We start from the raw sequence: 17777 nt of genomic DNA on the forward strand, positions 1-17777 counted from the left end.
AGTGCCAGCTACTCGCAACCCGGGATAAAATTAGTCGGCACCTGTCGAATTCCCATTTGTGCCAGTGTCCCAAAAATAATTTTCATTGACCTCTTCTTGGATTGCATTTGACAGACAATCGATGCGTCTACATTGTATTTAGAGTTCTGCACCTACACGAGGCGCAGTCATTTGCAAGTTTAGAGAAACAATGTTTCTTCTCCATCGGAAGGTAAAATTTTGAAAACCGCATGCCGTATAGAATGAGGCGCTAAAATGCCGCCTGACAACCAAAATTTTGCCTTTTCACCACATTCATGGTCACATTTTGTTGACTTGATAACAGTTTGTGATCCAATAACCATTTTATGCATTCTGGAAAAAAAAAATGTTTATTCCATATAACACACAAAGGCCCAAGTTCATCCTTGCCTCTGCACCCGTTTTGTGTACATTTTCCACCTTATTTTTGTTTGCATCCACTTCATTATTCTATTTGCCCTTTTTTGTTAAAGGGATTGTCCATTGTACTGCATTGCACTGCACTGGAGTGTGACGGATCCGGCAAAGTGGCGAAATGCTGGATGTGTGAAACCGGTTAGCCACCCGAAAAATGAACGTTTCCAAACCCTGAAGCGGTTAAAAGTGACATAACAGAACATATGCACAGCAACTTTGTTTTGACATTGCTGTGCACTATGTTTTTTTTTTTGCAGACATTTAGCAATGTTTTTACAGGGAGATGAAATACGTTGTTGTTTAATATATATTTTTACATTTTTTAAATATTTTTATTTCTTCATTCCTTAGTGGAGTTGATCCTTTGTCAGTTCATATTTACAACACCGCAATTACACTGGTAAATATACCAATCACTTTCTATTTAGTACTGATGATCGAGCACTACCATGCTTGGATGGTGTTCAGTGCTCGTAACTAGTGATGACCGAGCACTACCATGCTCGGATGGGCGGTACTCATAACGAGCAATTGGATGCTCGGATGGGCGGTACTCATAACGAGCAATTGGATGCTCGGATGGGCGCGACAAAAGTAACCAAGCATAATGGAAGTCAATGGGGTGCTCAAGCACTTTTCTAGGAAATCTTCCAGAAAAATGCTCCAGCCCCTTGATTGACTTCCATTATACTCAGTACTTGACTTGCGCCCATCCGACTGCTCATTACGAGTACAGAGAATGGTAGTGCCCGCTCATCACTAGTTACGAGTAGTGAGCACCCAAGCATGGTAGTGCCCGCTCATCACTAGTTACGAGTAGTGAGCACCCAAGCATGGTAGTGCCCGCTCATCACTAGTTACGAGTAGTGAGCACCCGAGCATGGTAGTGCTCGCTCATCACTAGTTATGAGTACTGAGCACCCGAGCATGGTAGTGCTCGCTCATCACTAGTTATGAGTACTGAGCACCTAAGCATGGTAGTGCCCGTTCATCACTAGATACCAGTACTGAGCACCCGAGTATGGTAGTGCCCACTCATCACTAGTTACCAGTACTGAGCACCTGAGCATGGTAGTGCCCGCTCATCACTAGATACCAGTACTGAGCACCCGAGTATGGTAGTGCCCACTCATCACTAGTTACGAGTACTGAGCACCAGAGCATGGTAGTGCTCGCTCATCACTAGATACCAGTACTGAGCACCCGAGTATGGTAGTGCTCACTCATCACTAGTTACGAATACTGAGCACCAGAGCATGGTAGTGCCCACTCATCACTAGTTACGAGTACTGAGCACCCGAGCATGGTAGTGCTCGCTCATCACTAGTTACAAGTACTGAGCACCCGAGCATGGTAGTGCCCGCTCATCACTAGATACCAGTACTGAGCACCCGAGTATGGTAGTGCTCACTCATCACTAGTTACGAGTACTGAGCACCCGAGTATGGTAGTGCTCGCTCATCACTAGTTACGAGTACTGAGCACCCGAGCATGGTAGTGCTCGCTCATCACTAGTTACGAGTATTGAGCACCCGAGCATGGTAGTGCCCGCTCATCACTAGTTACGACTAACGAGCATCCAACCATGGTATTGTTCACTCATCACTACTACGAGTACTGAGCACCCGAGCATGGTAGTGCTCGCTCATCACTAGTTACAAGTACTGAGCACCCGAGCATGGTAGTGCTCGCTCATCACTAGTTACGAGTACTGAGCACCCGAGTATGGTAGTGCTCGCTCATCACTAGATACCAGTACTGAGCACCCGAGTATGGTAGTGCTCACTCATCACTAGTTACGAGTACTGAGCACCCGAGTATGGTAGTGCTTGCTCATCACTAGTTACGAGTACTGAGCACCCGAGCATGGTAGTGCTCGCTCATCACTAGTTACGAGTACTGAGCACCCGAGCATGGTAGTGCTCGCTCATCACTAGTTACGACTAACGAGCATCCAACCATGGTATTGTTCACTCATCACTACTACGAGTACTGAGCACCCGAGTATGGTAGTGCTCGATCATCACTAGTTACGAGTACTGAGCACCTAAGCATGGTAGTGCCCGTTCATCACTAGATACCAGTACTGAGCACCCGAGTATGGTAGTGCTCACTCATCACTAGTTACGAGTACTGAGCACCTGAGTATGGTAGTGCTCGCTCATCACTAGTTACGAGTACTGAGCACCCGAGCATGGTAGTGCTCGCTCATCACTAGTTACGAGTACTGAGCACCCGAGCATGGTAGTGCCCGCTCATCACTAGTTACGACTAACGAGCATCCAACCATGGTATTGTTCACTCATCACTACTACGAGTACTGAGCACCCGAGCATGGTAGTGCTCGCTCATCACTAGTTACGACTAACGAGCATCCAACCATGGTATTGTTCACTCATCACTACTACGAGTACTGAGCACCCGAGTATGGTAGTGCTCGATCATCACTAGTTACGAGTACTGAGCACCCGAGTATGGGAGTGCCCGCTCATCACTAGTTACGAGTACCGAGCGTCCAAGCATGATAGTGCTGCTCATTAGTAATAATTACCAATCATCTAGGATTCTGGTCAAAAAGTAGTAGCATAGCAGACATCAGGACCTTCAGTAGACGCTAGCTGCGACGACAGCCCCTAGCAATTTCTCTGCGGGGTTGAGGGAAAGAAGGCAATTGGTGCCGCCACAATGCTAATATTTCCATAGAAAATAGAAATAAGTATCACAGAAGAGGACCTTTTTGGTTTTTCTGTGTAAATTTCCATCTTGCTATATCATTGCGATTCATGTTTGCACCCAATAACTGTATCAAATGGGGATTCTTGCCAATGAACCCCAGTTATAAATGCAAACGGAGGGGCTGCTCACATATTCACACAGGCTGCAGATTTTCCTTTCACAATTGCAGAAGGTAAATGTTGTCTTTCAGCAGCAGAAAACTAATGAATTTGTAAAGGAAAAGGTTCTTTTTTTTTCATCGCTCGCAAATAATATAGCAACTGGTCACTTTTTGCATCTCTTAGACCTGCACGACGTGTGTGAGTAAATCAATCTGTATAATGGAGGAGATCAGTAACGTGCCCTACCGTGGTTCTCAAGGACAATTCAGTGCAGGGTACAGCAGTGAGAATACCGAGGGCCCTAACAGATGCATACCTGAGAAAATAAATGACCCCCATATGCTAGACAGAAGATACCCGATATATGGAGGGGACGAGAGCGGTGGGAGGTGTATTATTTACTGCCATGCACAGGAGACAGCTGGAGAGTGGCCCCACTGACACAATTATCAGGAGAACACAATCCCGCTTTATCAGTTTCATATACATTGCGACGTTATACATTTGCTATTCCTCGCTTGGCCAAATAATGGCTCCTACAAGGAATACTGTGAAAGAAATGAGGATTGTATACGAAAACAGTACAATTGTATCAGGGAAAATTGCTAAATATTTGGGCTTACCATAAAAAAAGAAAATCCATAACATTTACTCAATAAGAAGACTGTGTACAGTATATATATATATATATATATATATATATATATATATATATATATATATATATATATATATATATATATATATTATAGTATACTACACATATGTAAACAGAATATATTATATATATATATGCACACATGCACACATACACACACCTATATATGTACAGACATATATATATATATATATATATATATATATATATATATATATATATATTATATATATATATACACACACACACACATATATATGCGCACACATTATATATACACAGCACATTATATATACACAGTACAGACCAAAGGTTTGGACACACCTTCTCATTCAAAGAGTTTTCTTTATTTTCATTACTCTGAAAATTGTAGATTCACATTGAAGGCATCAAAACTATGAATTAAAACGTGGAATGAAATACTTAACAAAAAAGTGTGAAACAACTGAAAATATGTCTTATATTCTAGGTTCTTCAAAGTATCCACCTTTTGCTTTGATTACTGCTTTGCACACTCTTGGCAATCTCTTGATGAGCTTCAAGAGGTAGTCACCGGAAATGGTTTTCCAACAGTCTTGAAGGAGTTCCCAGAGATGCTTCGCACTTGTTGGCCCTTTTGCCTTCACTCTGCGGTCCAGCTCACTCCATACCATCTCGATTGGGTTTAGGTCTGGTGACTGTGGAGGCCAGGTCATCTGGCGTAGCACCCCATCACTCTCCTTCTTAGTCAAATAGCGCTTACACAGCCTGGAGGTGTGTTTGGGGTCATTGTCCTGTTGAAAAATAAATGATGGTCCAACTAAACGCAAACCGGATGGAATAGCACGCCGCTGCAAGATGTTGTGGTAGCCATGCTGGTTCTGTATGCCTTCAATTTTGAATAAATCCCCAACAGTGTCACCAGCAAAGCACCCCCACACCATCACACGTCCTCCTCCATGCTTCACGGTGGGAACCAGGCATGTAGAGTCCATCCATTCACCTTTTCTATAAAGACACGGTGGTTGGATCCAAAGATCTCAAATTTGGACTCATCAGACCAAAGCACAGATTTCCACTGGTCTAATGTCCATTCCTTGTGTTCTTTAGCCCAAACAAGTCTCTTCTGCTTGTTGCCTGTCCTTAGCAGTGGTTTCCTAGCAGCTATTTTACCATGAAGGCTGCTGCACAAAGTCTCCTCTTAATAGTTGTTCTAGAGATGAGAAAGTGTGTCCAAACTATTGGTATGTACTGTGTAATTATATATATATATATATATATATATACACACATACATACACACGCACACATATATATTATAATATATATATCTTCTCTGCAGACAACGCATTTCTATGGTGGAGCTTTTAGGCTATGTGCCCACGCTGCGGAAAATGCGCGGATTTTGCCGCGGATTTCTCGCGGAAAAGCCGCGGATTTCCCGAAAATCTGCAGCACAGGTACTTCCCAGCCATTTCTATGGCACTTTGGAAATTCTGTGCCCATGCTGCGGATTTTTCCGCAGCGGATTTCGTGCGGATTTTGATCCGGAAAAATCTGCAACATGTCAATTATTGTTGCGGATTTTCATCCGGATTTTGTCTTTAAAATTAAGAAAAAAAAAAAAAATTACAAAATCCGCATCAAAGTCCGCGGCAAATCCGCACCTGCGGATTTTGCGGGAAAGCTGCAGATTTTGATGCAGAAAAATCCGCAGCTACATTCTCCCATGGACACATAGCCTTAGAGCAAATTTTTCATCTAAATGGCAAACTGCATCTATAGTGGACCTGTATGGCGTTTTTTTCGGGGTGTTTTTTAACATTGAAAAAGCATCATTTCAATTCTTTGGAACTTTTTTTTTTTTTTTGCCAAAATTGCAAATTTGTGTTATTTTGCTGTGGTTTTTATCTCTATTGCTTTTTTATTTGCTGCAAAAATAAACTACATATTATAATAAAAAGATGCATAAAACACATGTCAAAGCTTTGTTACAAAATTGCTTGTTTTTTTTTAGAAACAGTTTCAAGACATTGATTTTTTCAGTCTGAAAAATTCACTCAAGTAACTCCATGTTAACATATCCTGAAAGGGAATCTGTCAGCAGGTTTTTGCTACCTCGTATTAGAGCAGCACGATGTAGGCAAAGGGATCCTGAATCTAGGGTGTATCACTTAGATTACTGGGTGCAGCCATTTTAACACAATCAGAATGGTTAGCTTTAGTCATGCAGCAGAGCTGAGAGAGCTTCTCCCACCCACACCAGGCTTTCTATAGAGATAGTACATTGACTGTGAGGCATCAATCAGAACAGGGGGGCATGCCCGACTGCCATACACATGAGATTCTAGTCCAGTATCAATAAGGGTACTGCTGCTTAAACAAACATAGCAAATAAACAAAAAGATCGGACAGTGACAAGACAGGAATCCCTGAACTTTGAGTGTTAACCCTTGCAGCATGCTGGCTTCAGCTTACATAGCAAAAACCTGCTGACAGATTCCCTTTTCATTCGGCTCATTGGTCAGTTTTTTATGTCTCATCGAGTACTATGCGGACAGGGTGTGCCTTTTATGATGTCCCAACAGGACACATTGATAGGGGCCAGCTTCACGAATAACTCCTTTAATTATCAGAGGTCTGTTCTCCCGACTCGCAGAATACAGGCTGCCATAAATTGCTCCTATGTGGCGCCACATGACCTTATATTCCATGTGGTTTACCTATTATTAAGGCCAGATTTAGACAAACAGGATGGGTCCATTTGCATCTCTGTGTGCTTGTCAGTATACGGGATGAGTGGTAGAGCTGCCTACCATTAAGGCTATGTGCGCACGTGTGCGTAATTCATGCAGTTACGCTGCGCTTTGTAGCGCAGCGTAACTGCATGCATCCTGCGTCCCCTGCACAGTCTATGGAGATTGTGCAGGGGCCGTGCGCACGTGGCGTCTTAGAGCGCAGCGCTTCGGCTGCTGCCCGAAGCGCTGCGTTCAAGAAGTGACATGTCACTTCTTCCGTGCGCTTTGCCGGCAGCCCCTGCTCTGTCTATGGCAGGAGCTGCAGGCAGAGCACACGTTCTCGCCGGCACCATGCGCTTCAGAACAGAGCTTTTCAGCTGCGCTCTGAAGCGCACCTTTTAGGTGCCGTGCAGAGCGCACACGTGCGCACATAGCCTTACAGACGTTAGTCTAGTCCATAAATCGCACTAAAGAAGTGCACTAATTTTTTGGCACACTTGTTTGGCAAAGACTATGAGAGGTAGCGGCATGTGCGCTGTTTTTTGTCTTCTACATCTGCGCATGCACCCCTGCCTCTCATAGTCTTTACCGCTGTGTCTTCCATAAAATGGCGCCGGAGAACGCGGTTCGCACATGTGCGGACTCAGGCGCTATTTTAATGAAGACAGAATTACTGTCAATGCGCAGTGTCAATGCGCATGCGCCACCAACAACAGCAATGGTGGTGTGATATTCAAAGAAAGAAAAGGGGGCACATTATGGAGGAAGCTGGAGGAGAACTTTACAGCGAGTACCCGACCCACAAAGACCCCCCACCCGTTGCACCTATCAATCACAAAGCAGTGCATTTCTGCAACTTTGGTTACAGATATTTCAGCAACAAAAGATGGGATCTTTCTAGAACAGGTATGCCTGGATCCAGCATCTTAGTACCTGTATGACACTGCCTTTACCTGATATCACAAAATCGCGGTGGTTGGTTCTCTAAGTCTTTTTAATCCTTTCTAAGGCTATGTGTGGACACTGCCATTTTGTTTCCTTAGCAAAAAACGCACCCTCTGGCAGAAAAACGCATAAAAAAAACGCATGCAGGTTTTGGTTTTTTTTTTTTTTACACGTTTTTGCACTATATTCCATGGAAAAATGCAGAGAAAAAAAAAAGTGACGTGCTGCTTCTATTTTCTGCACCCAAAACTGCAGGCAAAAAAAGAAGCAACGTGCGCACAGCCTATCTGAATTCTCATAGATTTTGCTGGGGAAGGAAATGCATGCAGTTTAGGGCAACAAAATGCACCCAAAAATGCATCAAAAACTGTACTGTGCGCACAGGGCCCAACAGCTTCTAAAGCCTGAATCTGTTAAAAGGGGTTGTCCACTACTCAGAATCTGTTAAAAGTGGTGTGCAGGATCTGTGCGATGTCTCGATCATGTGACTGTCATGGGCGGAACTCAGCAGAGAAGTGTTTGTGAAGGACCTGTGGTATAATAAATTACAATGCAGAGGGCGCTATCAAGGTAAAAAAAAAAAATATCACTGTGTAGCTCCCGAGCTACAGGTTGGGGACCCCTGCCTTAAAGGGATAGTACATAAATCAGTATAGACAATGCGGAGCACTATACCAATCAAGGTATAGGGATCCCATGTCACCCATTCAGCTTAAAGGGGTTGTCCATTAAAAACAAGTTATCACCTTTTCACAGCATAAGTAATATTATATTGATTGGTGAGCGCTCAACCGCAGGTACCAGCACCGATCGGAAGAACAGGGAACTTTTATCCTCAGTAGCATGGCGTTGGATCGCTGCTCCATAGTGGTTGCTGAGCGCTGTACTTGGCCTTTTCCAGCAGCCCCATTGAATACACAAATACCTTGTTGCAGTTCCCAGTGGTCGGACCCCACCAATCAGTAAGTTATCATCTATCCTGCGATTATAGGTGATCGCTTCTCTCCAGTGGACAATCATTTTAATGGAGACTAAAGGCTGTGGGAGATTAATGGAACCAAACTGCAAGAAACTAGAAGCACCAGGGTGTTTTTTGCTAATAACACACATTATACACATCTGCGCTTGTGTGTCGCCCCGGCAAGGACCGGGGTGCTCGGATCCGGGGTGGTCATGGCTCGAGGGGTCCGGACCCGGGTTCGGCAAACACTCCGATCCTTGAAAGGGGATTATTTACAGGGGAGAAGTTCGTGACGCCACTTGCGGGTTGTGGTAATGGGAGTACCGCCGCTGCTGATGGGATTACCAGGGCAGATGGTGTGGAGCAGCAAGGTGTCAGTCCCTCCACAGGTAGGGAAGGCCCCGGCCTCTGGGGGTTAGCACTTGGAGCGCAGGGTGCAGGGGGAGCGAGGTACTCACTGTGGGTAGTTGTGTTACTGGATGAGGATTATAAAGCAGACACTCACACTGAAGATAAACCAAAGTCTCTGTGCATCACAGTCTCTACAGCGGAGCCCGTCCAGGTGTCCGCTCCCACCAGTGTCACTTGGTAATCCGGAGCCGCCTCCGTGCACAATTTAGTTTGGCTGTTGTGGCCCCTTGGCTTGAAGCTGTTGAGGCCCCGCTCACTATATATAGTGTAGCTGTGCTCTTGATGGCTGGCACTTGGGAAGTGCAAGTGGGCTGCTTTACTGGAAAGCCCTATCCCCCGCGGTGTGCTGACGCCTTCAATCTCTGAGCTCTTAGGGAAGTTCGTGAAGATATTCTCCTTCCCAGGTTAATTATCAGGACGTTGAATCGGTTCCTGACCTAGGGTCCTGTACCCAGTCGTGCTCGGTACCGGTCAGTTCTTTTGAGTTTTCTATTGTCGATAGTCCTCTTAGACTGTCAGTCGCACCCTTTTCCAATGTCACTGCCACCGGTCCCCGACTCCTCTGGTCCCGGACCACCATCTGCGACCCAACCTCGGTCTAGCTCCCCGGGAACTACCACTCCAGCTCCTCACTCTTTGAGAGATGCCACTACTCTGCTCACTTCCTCCCTCCCACCAGTCTGCCTGACCCCCAGGTGGGTGGCTCTATTCCAGCTTAACCAACCCACTGGTGTGTCTGACAGGTCATGATGTGAGGTGTGGTTGGGATTTGTGGTGCTGATGGTAGTGACACCGGTTGTTGGGAACCCAGAACCATAGGGGGTAGTCCCTGTACCCTGGGTGAAAGGATGCAGTTCCCTGTTGTACCCTGATACATTCAGGGGCGCCACATTTGCACATAGGAGTTTCCGCAACCATCACATTTTGAGTGCTTCGTCAAGTGTTTATGTAGTTGAAGGGTGATTGCAGCTATATAAACTCTAACGGATGTTGTAGAAATTGTGGCGATCGCTCTTTCAATCAGAAATTGAATGTAAATAATAATGGAAACGAAACAAAGGAAAATGCTGTATAAACCGAGCACAACTATTCACTAAAGGTGCTTGATGATATAAAGGGCAATGTAACAATGTAGACGATAACTAACGATTCACAGTTGTGTTATAAAGAAAACGTAAAGCTAATATAATTTAAAGTAATTACATGTATCTGTGCGATATATTTTCAGCTGCTAGTATGATTTGCACATTATTACTTGTAATATTTAAACTGTGACGTGCTAGTAGCCATTGTACCCCAGAAAAAGACAGGGCTGCGAAACTTAAGATAGCGTACACAACTGGCGTGTAGTGTGCTTTGACTTTGATGTGGCTGGTTTGGAAGTTTTTTTTATTCAAGTCTGCAATCACTATTCCCATTTTAATATGCTTGTGAAAGGCCCTCTTTATAACTCGACAGGGACCACCAGTGCTAAAGAAGTGGACAGACCTGGAAAACCCAGCGTACAAGCAAATACACGGGGGTCAAGTGCCAACTCTGATCAGTCACCGCCAGATGTTGGGGGTCCTCTCCACCAGTATTACGCTGGTCATGTACACCTTAAATGAGGAACAAACCTTTACTTGAGATTCTCCGTCTATGTAAGATGATATTATACAGGAGAGCATTTATTAATTTGGGGTTGACGTGACCTACCATAATGATTTACAGGGCATCATTACAGTCTTACGCGATTTCTTCTTTCGCTAATTAAGATGTCCACGCCCGATCTGAATATATGGATATAATTTCATATAGAGCAGTAGGTGAATACACACAATAAAAATCAGTGGAGTGATGAACAATAATCATATCCTGCTGGGTATCGCACATGTCAAGCAATGGAAAAAATATATATATACAAAATTGCATATATGTATATGTGGACCGCCCCGTGACGAAAGTGTTCGAAACGGCCGTCGGGCTGTCTCCTGCTGCTATCTGCCATGTGCGATACCCAGCAGGATATGATTATTGTTCATCACTCCACTGATTTTTATTGTATTCACCTACTGCTCTATATGAAATTATTCATTAAAAATAAAAAATATTAATATAATAAATACTGTTTTGCATGGAAATTGAACCTTGTTCGCCTCTTCCTTTTTCTGCTTCTTCCTATGTGATGTATGCAGTCTCAGTGTCCCCTATGTGATATATGCCGCAGTGTCAGTGTTTCTTATGTCATGTATGCAGCCTTCTCAGTGTCTCCTTTGTCATGTATTCAGCCATCTCAGTATCTTCTATTTGATGTATGCAACCGTCTCAGTGTCCCCTATGTGATGTATGTAGTCTCAGTGTCCCCTATGTGATATATGTAGTCTCAGTGTCCCCTATGTGATATACGCAGTATCAGTGTCCCCTATGTGATATATGCAGTCTCAGTGTCCCCTATGTGACGTATGCAGTCTCAGTGTCCCCTATGTGACGTATGCAGTCTCAGTGTCCCCTATGTGATGTATGCAGTCTCAGTGTCCCCTATGTGATGTATGCAGTCTCAGTGTCCCCTATGTGATATATGTAGTCTCAGTGTCCCCTATGTGATGTATGTAGTCTCAGTGTCCCCTATGTGATGTATGTAGTCTCAGTGTCCCCTATGTGACGTATGCAGTCTCAGTGTCCCCTATGTGATATATGCAGTCTCAGTGTCCCCTATGTGATATATGCAGTCTCAGTGTCCCCTATGTGATGTATGTAGTCTCAGTGTCCCCTATGTGATATATGCCGCAGTGTCAGTGTTTCTTATGTCATGTATGCAGCCTTCTCAGTGTCTCCTTTGTCATGTATTCAGCCATCTCAGTATCTTCTATTTGATGTATGCAGCCGTCTCAGTGTCCCCTATGTGATGTATGTAGTCTCAGTGTCCCCTATGTGATATACGCAGTATCAGTGTCCCCTATGTGATATATGCAGTCTCAGTGTCCCCTATGTGACGTATGCAGTCTCAGTGTCCCCTATGTGACGTATGCAGTCTCAGTGTCCCCTATGTGACGTATGCAGTCTCAGTGTCCCCTATGTGACGTATGCAGTCTCAGTGTCCCCTATGTGATATATGCAGTCTCAGTGTCCCCTATGTGATATATGCAGTCTCAGTGTCCCCTATGTGATATATGTAGTCTCAGTGTCCCCTATGTGATGTATGTAGTCTCAGTGTCCCCTATGTGATGTATGTAGTCTCAGTGTCCCCTATGTGATGTATGTAGTCTCAGTGTCCCCTATGTGATGTATGTAGTCTCAGTGTCCCCTATGTGATGTATGTAGTCTCAGTGTCCCCTATGTGATGTATGTAGTCTCAGTGTCCCCTATGTGACGTATGCAGTCTCAGCGTCCCCTATGTGATATATGCAGTCTCAGTGTCCCCTATGTGATATATGTAGTCTCAGTGTCCCCTATGTGATATATGTAGTCTCAGTGTCCCCTATGTGATATATGTAGTCTCAGTGTCCCCTATGTGATGTATGTAGTCTCAGTGTCCCCTATGTGATGTATGTAGTCTCAGTGTCCCCTATGTGATGTATGTAGTCTCAGTGTCCCCTATGTGATGTATGTAGTCTCAGTGTCCCCTATGTGATGTATGTAGTCTCAGTGTCCCCTATGTGACGTATGCAGTCTCAGTGTCCCCTATGTGATATATGCAGTCTCAGTGTCCCCTATGTGATATATGTAGTCTCAGTGTCCCCTATGTGATGTATGTAGTCTCAGTGTCCCCTATGTGATATATGCCGCAGTGTCAGTGTTTCTTATGTCATGTATGCAGCCTTCTCAGTGTCTCCTTTGTCATGTATTCAGCCATCTCAGTATCTTCTATTTGATGTATGCAGCCGCCTCAGTGTCCCCTATGTGATGTATGTAGTCTCAGTGTCCCCTATGTGATATATGCAGTCTCAGTGTATCCTATCCTATTGTCCACTTACTTGATCAGTAATATTCAAAACTTATTACAAAGAGATGACCGCACTTCAGACTGACTGATGCAAAAATGGAAAAGCAGTAAGTAGCAACATCATGAATACCAACTAACATCACAACCGCACCATAAAGAAGCAATTCTAACCATCATAAATAATTAAATGTCTGACCAAAAATAGCAGTTTAATTTTCAAGTTAATAATATTGTACGGCATGTCAATGAGGTTATAAAAGGTTTTAAACATCCAAATGGCCCCTGGTTTAAAGCATGGTATATCCAGTGTTATCTGAGCAATTGGAACCCCAATAGTTGTCTCCCTTTCCTAATCTATGATAGAAATGTCCCCATAAATTCTCCATTACGTAATTACGTATTCTCATGTCCCAGGCAGGACAGAAAACACAATCCTAGGTTTCCTCCCACACTGGGGATTTGTACATGTTACCTGAGTGATATATTTCAGAGCACTTTACTCGGAGGCCCTCTCCCTAATCCATATCCCATTATCACATCTGTCAGTCTTCGTGACCTAACATGACACTAAGATGACAGAATGGAAATCAACACGATATGTACCGTCGTCATTTCCCGGCTTTCAATTTGCAAACATAGAAATTTCTTTACATGAAAATGTATTTCAAAACCGAGGCGTAAAAACTTTGTGACCAACGAGTGAATAAACAAAAGATCAACACATACATACATACATACATATATAAACTGTAATCTGCAATGTGCAGAAAATGCAGAGAGATTATAAGGATCATATTGGATATACCAGGAACAAAAAAAAAAAAAAAAAAAAAAAATCTATACAAGCGGTATAAGGTTGTGTTCACACCTTGCATTTTTGCCACAGGTTCTCTCATCCTGGAGAATTGGGTCGATTATAGTGATGACACTCTGATCAGAGTTGATCGGAAGATGAGAGAATCGGAGCACACAGAGGAGCAGATGGAGAACAAACTTTCTCCTTCTACTCCACTGTATCAGTGCGTGGAAATCAGACTGCTCTCAGGGGTCATCCGAGTTCAGCCCAATGTTTCTCACACACTCATTGACTTGCATGGCCGAGTGTGATCTGAATACCGGATGAAACTCAAGACATGAAGAGGTTTATTTTCCTCAGACAGACTCTGTCCAAGGAAAAGAAAAAGACATGTGAGAACCCCCATATATTAACATTGGTATGAGAGCGATCTGATGTTTTGTAGGATCGCAGTCGGATTGAAAATACGGCCATCTGTGCCTTCCCTAATCGTATCAGGCCTCTAAAGCCATTAAGGAAGTGACTTGATAATTCTTGAAGTTGCTTTTACTTGGAAGACACCACTATTACACACACACACACACACACACACACACACACACACACACACACACACACACCAGCCTCGGCGTCTCCCGTGGGACGTACGCAGCAGTCTCGGCGTCTCCCGTGGGACGTACGCAGCAGTCTCGGCGTCTCCCGTGTGATTTGAGATTATAATAAAATTATATATATATATCCACGAAAATAAAGAACAACAAGGACGCTTTAGGAAAAACACCGCTGGCGGTTTCCAGCAGCATCTTCTGCATCAAAAGCTAAGTGAGTACAGGAGTGTATAAGAGGTCATCTCAAAGAAAACACTTCTGAACCATGCGGCATATATCTAAGGTTCACATGGCACACTGGGTTCACACTTTGCGATTTCATAGAGAGGCACTATAGGCCGGAGCCACACGGGGATTACTGCGATACCCTCACATGACACTCGGCTCACGCTGGCAGTACAGCAGAGCCGAGTGACATCCGAGTGTCCCTGCGATTGAGGTCCAACCGTGCGAGCGGACCACAGCTGCAGAGGCGAGCCGACACTGAGTAGGGGTGGGCTGGATTTATCTCCCTCTCTCCCTCTGTTGCCGGCTATTGCGATTCTCGCACTGCACTTGCATTACACCGGTGTTTCGCGAGTGCAGTGCGATGTTTCTCTCACCCCATACACTTGAATGGGTGTGAGAGAAAGTCTGGCATTACAATCCCAGAATGCTGCGATTGTTTACTCGGTCCGATTAGGGATGAGAAAATAATCGCTCATTCCGCTGACACACAGGCTAATATTGGTCGCACTCCACTCACACAGATTTTCATGCCGTGTGGCTAAGGCCGGGGCCACACGGGGACTAATGCGACCCTCACATGACACTCGGCTCACGCTGGCAGCACAGTGGGAGCCAAGATCATGCGATCGGACCACAGCTGCGGAGGGTGGGCCGGCACCGAGGAGGGGCAGGCCGGATTTATCTCCCTCTCTCCTCCGTAGCCGGCTACTGCCATTCTCGGCCTGCACTCGCGGTACACCGGTGTACTGTGAGTGCAGTGCGATGTTTCTCTCGCCCCATAGACTTGAATGGGTGTGAGAGAAACAAGGATTGCATTGCACCCGCAGCATGCTGCGATTGTTTTCTCGGTCCGATTAAGGCTGAGAAAATAAATCGCTCATGGGTGCTGGCACATAGGATAATATTGGTCCGAGTGGAATGCGGTGTTTTATCACATTCCACTCGCTCCGATTTTCATGCCGTGTGTCTTAGGCCTAATGGAATCATTCCAAAACAACCGGTGTCACGCTCCATCAGATCATGTACCATAGAGGGATTCTCTTATTTTGGGTACATCCACATGTCCCTATAAAATCGGTCTGAGATCAGACTACAGTGCAAAGACTGGCCATGAGTTTCCCGGCAGCTGCATAGAAATATGATTTTGTGACGCTCAGGTTGGGAGAACAGCGGCCAGTCTGAGGACTGCGGTCCAGACGTATCGGCAGTCACGTGATAGGATCGTGATTATGACGCTGCATAGGGACACAGCGATGGGATTAGCGATCTTCTGTCCCCATCATTACTCGCCGTCGTATGTAAACTAATGGAGGCAGACTGTGGATCAGCGTTTGTTAGTGATTTACGGACGGCCCAAAAACCACCAAGTCAGAACGCATCATAAGCTACAGACGAGTGTGGGCGCTGCCCCCCTGGTACTCAGAGATCGGGGGGCAGTAATGGTGACAACACTAATGACGTTCTAGTGCGCGAATCAAGCAGGTTGGACGCTCAGACGGGCTCAACTCGCATACCGAGTATAATGGAAGATCTTCCGAAAAATGCTCCACTTCCCCATTGACTTCCATTATACTTGGCACACGAGTCGCGCCAGTCTAAGCATTCGACCTACGCGATTCATGCCCCTGGGCATTGTAGTGTCCGCTAATCACTAGACTCCTCTCAAGGTCAGCACCAACCAAATATATCGGGCAGAGCGGCAATAAATGCGATATTTCGGTATGACAGGCGGTACGGGCGATGGAGGACGACAGCAAAATCTCAGTAGGGTGCAAACATGGCGGCTGCACCACATAAGACACATATCAGGGCCCAGACACAGAGTACATGTATGAGGTAAACATGTGTGACTGCAGCTGCCAGGCATGCTGGGAGTAGTAGTCACACTGTCCTGAGGCATGCTGGGAGATGTAGTCTCACAGTGAGGTATAGCCACCTTACACCCAGTGCTGGAGTCTCATTATTATCACTACTGTGTATGACTGTGTTGTTGTGGGGGTTTTTTTCTTCAAATAACTTTACTTGTAGTGAACAAAGTGGACAGCGGTATACTCTCACCGTCCGGCGGCGGGCAGGTGTCGGGTGTACCTGGCTGCCCAGGCCGGGGCGCCGCACATATGCCATTACCTGGGGTCAGCACTCCGGCGATACTCCTGCCTTTTCTTCCTCCTCTTGTCTCCTCCGCCAGGAATCAGCGCTTGCCATGCGCAGGAAGCTCCGCCTCCTCCGGCCCCGCCCACCCGCAGATAGGAGGAGAAGTGAGCAGGAGCGGGACACAAAACAAGTATCCCTGGGAATCGGAGCCCTGAAGGGTGACGGCTCAGGCGGAGAGGACGAGTCAGAGGCTAGTCATGGTTGTCCTGCTCTCACACAAGGTGTCGCTGCCGGCTCCTGCACGTGGGTCGCTCATATAGCCGGCGCTGAACACTCTCCACAGCTGCGCTCAACAGTTACCCATGGCAACCACAGCTCCTCCTGCCCTTTCCTCACTAAACAGCTGGTATCTTGTTGCTAGGGGCAACACTTCCATCTTTTGCCTGCAGCTCCAAAACTTGCAAAAAGTCAGTAATTGCACAAACTTTTAAAGTGTGAACCTTGGAAAGATGAAGAGGACCCTGGTCTGTGTGATGACGTTAACCCCTTCCTCCTGGGCGACTTTTTGAAAAAAGTGCAATTCTGCAACTATTTTTGGGGGTTCTTGTATTTTCTGCCTTCATTTTAACCCATTCACGACCGGCCGATTTTGCGCTTTCTGCATTTTTTTTTTCCCCATTCTTCCAAAAGCCAGAACTTGTTTTATTTCTCCATCAATCTTCCCATACGAGGGCTCGTTTTTTTGCGGAATGAGTTGTACTTTTAAATGAAACTATTAGTTTTACCATATAATGTACCGGAAAGCGGTAAAAAAATTCAAAATGCGATTGCACGATTGGTTTTGGGATATTTTATTCACTGTGTTCACTATATGGTAAAACTGATGTGTTATTGTGATGCTTCAGGTCGGTGCGAGTTCGTAGACACCAAACATGTATAGGTTTACTTTTATCTAAGGGGTTAAAAAAAATCAGAAGTTTGTGCAAAAAAAGTGGCGTACGTTTTGCACCATTTTCCGCGACCTTTAGCGTTCTCATTTTTCTATTGCTCAGTGACGGTCAATTTTTTGCGTCTAGAGCTGACGATTTTAATTGTACCATATTTGTGCAGATTCTACGTTGTGATTGCCTGTTAAATTGCATTTTGCGCAAAATTTGCCGCG

The 17777-nt window shown here is 45.1% G+C and overlaps 1 protein-coding gene across 1 annotated transcript in view; it reads right to left on the bottom strand.

Moving 5' to 3' along the window:
• The window catches only part of MRTFB (myocardin related transcription factor B), a 406942-nt gene extending 390200 nt beyond the window's left edge, over positions 1 to 16742 (bottom strand). The window contains exon 1 of the mRNA XM_075317934.1: positions 16649 to 16742. The gene's annotated coding sequence lies outside the window, so the exon portion shown is untranslated. The remainder of the gene's footprint in view (positions 1 to 16648) is intronic.
• Between the last annotated feature and the right edge of the window lie 1035 nt (positions 16743 to 17777).

This window comes from Anomaloglossus baeobatrachus, chromosome 7 (genome assembly GCF_048569485.1).
Source record: "Anomaloglossus baeobatrachus isolate aAnoBae1 chromosome 7, aAnoBae1.hap1, whole genome shotgun sequence".
In the NCBI taxonomy this organism is placed as follows: domain Eukaryota; kingdom Metazoa; phylum Chordata; class Amphibia; order Anura; family Aromobatidae; genus Anomaloglossus; species Anomaloglossus baeobatrachus.